The sequence below is a fragment of the Alosa sapidissima genome, chromosome 17 (assembly GCF_018492685.1).
Source record: "Alosa sapidissima isolate fAloSap1 chromosome 17, fAloSap1.pri, whole genome shotgun sequence".
In the NCBI taxonomy this organism is placed as follows: Eukaryota; Metazoa; Chordata; class Actinopteri; order Clupeiformes; family Clupeidae; genus Alosa; species Alosa sapidissima.
The window spans coordinates 28,377,965-28,383,673 of NC_055973.1; the positions used below are offsets into that span (position 1 = coordinate 28,377,965).

General features: G+C 39.6%; 1 long non-coding RNA gene across 1 annotated transcript in view; it reads right to left on the reverse strand.

Moving 5' to 3' along the window:
* The window catches only part of LOC121688781, an 8,148-nt gene extending 2,886 nt beyond the window's left edge, over positions 1–5,262 (reverse strand). Inside the window, exons 1-2 of the long non-coding RNA XR_006024689.1 lie at positions 5,093–5,262; positions 4,586–4,588 (exon numbers count right to left, since the gene is read on the reverse strand). This is a non-coding gene — a long non-coding RNA (uncharacterized LOC121688781). The remainder of the gene's footprint in view (positions 1–4,585; positions 4,589–5,092) is intronic.
* Positions 5,263–5,709: the final 447 nt, after the last annotated feature.

Genomic DNA, 5,709 nt, shown 5'->3' on the forward strand with positions numbered 1-5,709 from the left:
AAAAGCTGCCTCTCCATAGCTGCAGACAATTTGGCACTATGACAATATGAACCTGCAATCCCAGAACAGCCATTTATCAAAGTTATAAGGGTCCTCCCAAGAATTTACATGTCATGAAAGTCTGAGGGCATGCAATGAGAAAGAACAAATGATAAAATGAGGGAGCGAGAGAGAGAGAGGGGGGGGGGGGGGGGGGGGTAAAACAGCAGGCTGAAAGGACTCTCATCTCCTTTGGAAGGGTTCTAATATTAGAACATTGCTTGGGGATACAGTTCGCACAAGGGCTCCAGAAATTCCTCACACTGAAAAAAGGAAGGGCAGGAATTAATGACTACAGAAATCTATCTTATAGACAGGTTAAGTAATGTTTAATACGCATTAGCTTGCCAAGGAGCTTGAACACACAAGGTTAAAGTACACACTGTTGCCCTGATTCTTTGAGACATTTAATAATTATTTAACGCACAGAGGAGGGAAAAGTGAGGAAGGTCACGCAGCAGTATTATTGCAGGTGTTCAGAGAGTGCCTGAACAAAAATGAATATTCAAAGGCTCCTTGAAATGTCATTTTTGTTTGATGTGACATGAAGTGTTGGCTGGATTACATATAAGTACAAGTGTTAAAAAATGTTTGATCGGGAAATGTAAAAAATTCAAGCATATAAATGTTTGATTGGGAAATGTTTGTTATTGTGTGTGTGTGTTATCATGTTTAGATAGTGAATACTCCAAATGAACATTCGTAGACACAAAACATCTGAGAGCACCACTGGCATAGAGAGAGAGACTTTAATATTCATATTAACTGAGAATACTATTGTCTTAGAGACAAAGAAAGAGTTTTCTTAGAAAGAGTTTTTTTTTTTTTAATAATAAGTTAAAGTCTAAAAAAGGATTCTTTGTCACCCTGTGTGCCACCAAACCGTTGATCCTGGCAAGTTCTTTTTTTTTTTTTTTTTGGTTCACTGCCCTAAGGCATAGCAGCCTCACCCTGATGTTGGAGAGTTAACACTAAAAGATGTGACTTTTTCCCAGAAAAGATGCCATGACGGCTGTTCCTTCTATAAATTTCTCTTCCTGCTGAGCACCCTGCTTACGTATATCTGTTGGTCCTGTGGAACCCAGCTGTGGAACTTTCTTTTACCTACACAGGTAGGGATCTTAAAGGTACAGTTCATGATTCTAGAAAAAAGTTGTTGATGTTTAAACTTAATGCATGATGGAGGAAGTATTTTTTATACCACTTGACATTTTCAATTCCTCATTGAACACTGAGGAGTTAGCCTCGTGAGACCATCCTGATCTAGCGAGCTTCAGGTTTCCACTCGCAGATCAGTCTGGCATCTTTCTGATAGAGAAAATTTGGAGCAGTTCACCAAACGAACGGCCAATCAGCGTTGATTATGAGGCGGTGTTTTGTTACGAGTAGGAAAATATCATTAAGTTAAGTTTCAGAAGTCAGATATGCTTTACTTTTAACTGTCAATGCAGAATCCTAATGTGTTTCTATTTTGGTCATGTTCACGTGAGATCGCGTTGTTGTAAATGTCCTATGACTTGACCCGTAGTTAGGAAGTAAACACTCAACTCACGCATTTCAGCGATTTGTTCAGTCTGTTAGATTCATGCATATCCGATAGCATCTCTCAACATCTTGTGTCTGGCATAGCATCGTCGGTATGTATACTTTGTTTTTTGATATTGCGTTGAGGTATTCTTCATTTTCAAAGTGATTTTATGTTTGTAGAGCCTTTATTCATGTGTAATCGAGGTTGAATGGCATGACATTGAGCAGACATATCAAGGACGGCACAGGCGGGTTTAGGTGTGACGCAACGAACAACATGACGGCATCCACAGATGAGATGAGCATAGCTATCCCGCAAGTTTTATTCAAATTAGAAAGTATTCCTGGGGAAGCTGTGAATGAGTCTCAGCCAGAGATGGGAAGTAACGAAGTACAAATACTTCGTTACTGTACTTAAAGATGCCCTATGCATGTCTGGTTATTCCTTTGCTGTTTCTGGGTTTTCGCCTGAATTGGGCTCGCATTTTTCACGACATAGCTCCCCCTGCAGCTTCGGTAGCAAGTGACTTCTACGCTAAACCCCCACTAGCTAGTGAGCAAGCCATCAAGAAACCAAGCTAAACACATACAGGACTCACAATAAAACGGTCGAGCAAACACATTGTTCAAGAGACTATCAAATCACATTACAAAAATGAAGTTCACCCAAGGGTAGGCTACTTACAATTTCAACAGCAATAAAGCCAAGTCGGATTCCGTTTTGCAGTCTTCTTAGAAACTACAATCTGACTACATTTTGGAGGCGCGTTTGGATACTTCCTCTGAGTTACATCCGGATGTGTTCGGTCCGCGACCAGAAAGTTGCATATTCGTTTTTTCCGCGGAGAAGCACTAGGGGGAGACGAAGCACCCACCAAACGACCCAAAAAGTGTTGTAGAACCATCAGAACGACTCTCAACCTGCATAATTAAGGTCATTTTTGCTAAAATTGTTGCAAAGGGCTTCTTTAAGTAGATTTTTCAGATATTTTTACTTTACTATTTATTTTTGAGGCGACTCTTTACTTTTACTCCTTACATTTTAACACGAATATCGGTACTTTCTACTCCCTACATTTTACAAAACTGGCTCGTTACTTTAGTTTCAAATAATTTCAGTAGCCTACCGTTATTATTTTTCGTGTCATCAATAGCGGATGGGAATATACGTTGCACTTGACACACCACTACAAGATGACTCGATTTGGGCGGCATTCATTCACGGAAAATCATTGCAGCTTGATGGCAGTAACGTTAACGTTAGCACATAGTAGTAGCCTATGCCTCAATTAAATTTAGTCAAAAATGCCCTCCTCTCCTCGCCTTTGGTGCCTCCCTAACTTCTAGCTGCAGTGTAGCCTATCCTTAGCAATAAGTAGGCTAGATGCAGCATTGGGTCTTGAACAGGGATGCAGTGGAGGCTGCTAAACGCAAGTTAGCAAAACGCAATTACAACTGTTAGCATTTAAAAATCACACCGTATTATCCACAATAACAATATGTACACTCATCAACACTCTATGAACCACTTAATGCCACTTGTATTGTTATAAACATTGGACAATAACCTCCACCATCATCAAACATGTTCTTACTGTGATCACAGAATGCATAGTTTACCCACCTCTTATTTTACCACTACATTTCTGGTCTTGAAATATTCACAGGAATCCATAGGAATTAAATGTTCATGTTGTTTTATCCAATATTAGTTGTGCAGATGTATGTACACACCCATGAAGCCAACAAAGAAAATGCATAAATAGAGACTTTTATGTAATTATTCCATTTTGTGCAGTCATTTTATATCAGAACCTGACACACAATCCAAATAGTCTACAAGAAACCTCAGAAATGCATAATTTTATTGTCAGTATGCATTTTGGGTAACCAAAAGTCCTATGAGGATTTTTCATAAGGCATTACAAAACGCATGACCATACCTTGGCAAATAATGGTCTAAAATACTGATTTTTTTTATTCTATATTGATCTACTTTTGCACACAGCTTCGCAAGACCTGGTGCTAGGGCTCAATTGTGTTTCTAAAATCATATCAAGAGACATAAAGGGCTGAAAGTTTGTCAGTTCAGAGATGCTTGTTATCCGGCAGAAAGAAAAAACAATATTAGGCTCTGTAACTCTGTGCCAGTGCTTCCTAAGAAACTACAGGATCTTAGCTTTCTAAAGATGTCCAGCATTTGATGGTAGGTGTGTGGTCCAGGTGCCGTTGCATAAAAAATGGTTGTCATTCACAAGACTACTTTTACTTTTATACTTTAAGTAAATTTCCAGGCCTGTACTTTGTTACTTTTACTTGAGTAAAGAAGTTAAACCAGTTCTTCTACTTTTACCAGAGTATTTTTTAACACAAGTATTTGTACTACTTGAGTATGGAAAGTGAGTACTTTTGCCATCTCTGGTCTCAGCCATGCAGCTGGGAGGAATGAACGACACAGACATCCTCCACGGCCGATTCCAGTTCATAATGGAGGAATACTTTCTTCAGAAGTGTAGGGCCTACCTTGAAAACTTGGTGGTAATTGTCGTTGATTAGGTTCATATGTCACATACAAATGGTAAGTTAAAAAATGTTAACGTTAGTTACGTTACCTAACTTAATTTGATGTTAAACTAAGGCATTAGAAGAACACTTCCTTCATCTAATTGGTTGATTTGGCCCGTTGATAACCAACATAGGTGGTGATAGACAGATGGTTTATCCAATCAGCTAACCAGTATTTCCGCCCCTTCCCAAAAGTTCTCCAACGGAAAGTTCCCAGATGGACATGCAGAGCAAATGCGAAGCATCCATCTGGCAGAGTCAGGTTACTGCGGAGTACCCTATGTGTCAAAAAAACGATGAAAAGAGTCACGCTTCTATCCGCGACAACAACGTAACATTCAGAGGCGATTGCTCTAAGACTACTGGGGAAGCTCAGCCTCCTCTAAAATATCACGGAAAATCGCATCAAATAACACTATTACATTAGCTTCTAGCCTACTATTCCAACTAGAACATGCTGAAAAAATGTTCTACTTCATGGCTAGTTTGTTCAGCAATTTTGCCGGCCATTTATCGTGATTTCGCACCCGTAATACATTGCTGTAACAACACGATCCATCAAAAAAACATGCAAAAAACCCATAGACGCTTGGCTTCACTGGACTTTCAATGGCACAACAGAGTGGGCTGATCTCTGCAGAAAAGCTACACGTTTATTGGACAAGTGCCACAAAATCGTCATTTCCAGGGAAGCCCGGCGTCTCTGGGAGTGAATGGGACAGTGGGATGGCCCGGACGCCGAGCTTCTGTATGATGATTGGAGGAACCGTCATAGAGGCTGGACTCTTTTTGATTGACAGCATATGTTGCGATCTGACAGGAAGTGGTTCAAGTTCAAGGCAGGGATGCGTTAACGTTAGTGTCGGCAGGTGAAGTCAAGAGACAAGGCAAGTTACAGATCAAATTCTCATAATTTGGGAGCAATACAGTCGGTTTCTATTTGTCTTTGTAAATAGCATACTGGAGTTACAGAGTTTGTGACTTGCTTTTGTTCCAGTTGTGTATTTAGGCTAAATTAGGTAGCGCTACATGCCATGTCTGCCATGATAACTCTATAGCCTACTGTTTGGGATACTTTTTGCCCTCAAAGAACAATATAGCACCTAAATAATATTAATTTAATAATTTACCATTTTTATCAGAGCTTCCCCTGTTCCAAAGAGCAGCAATCGCCACTGGTAACATTATGTAATACCAGCCATTCCAGCTGTGTATCTACAATGAAAGAGACTCCATTCTCCGTATCATAAGTCAGTGTAGTAACAAAATGAGGTTGAAGGTAAAAGAATTACATTGTGTTGCTTTAACAGCCAGTCAAATTACGCTATGCCCTTTGTCATATTGATTTGCTGAAATAGTGTAGCACTTAGTCCAGTCTACTTTGTCTGTTTCCCATTTACAGAACTAGGACTTTGTATGAAAACTACAGTTTTTGGAACTATATGAAGAGTGATAACCATGAATAGACCCTTTCAACAATAAAAACAAAAACAATGCTTGAACGTTCTATTTGGTTCCCAATCTACTTCCTCTGCATTAAGATAACATATGGAATGTTAAAACGGAAGCCTTGTGGGG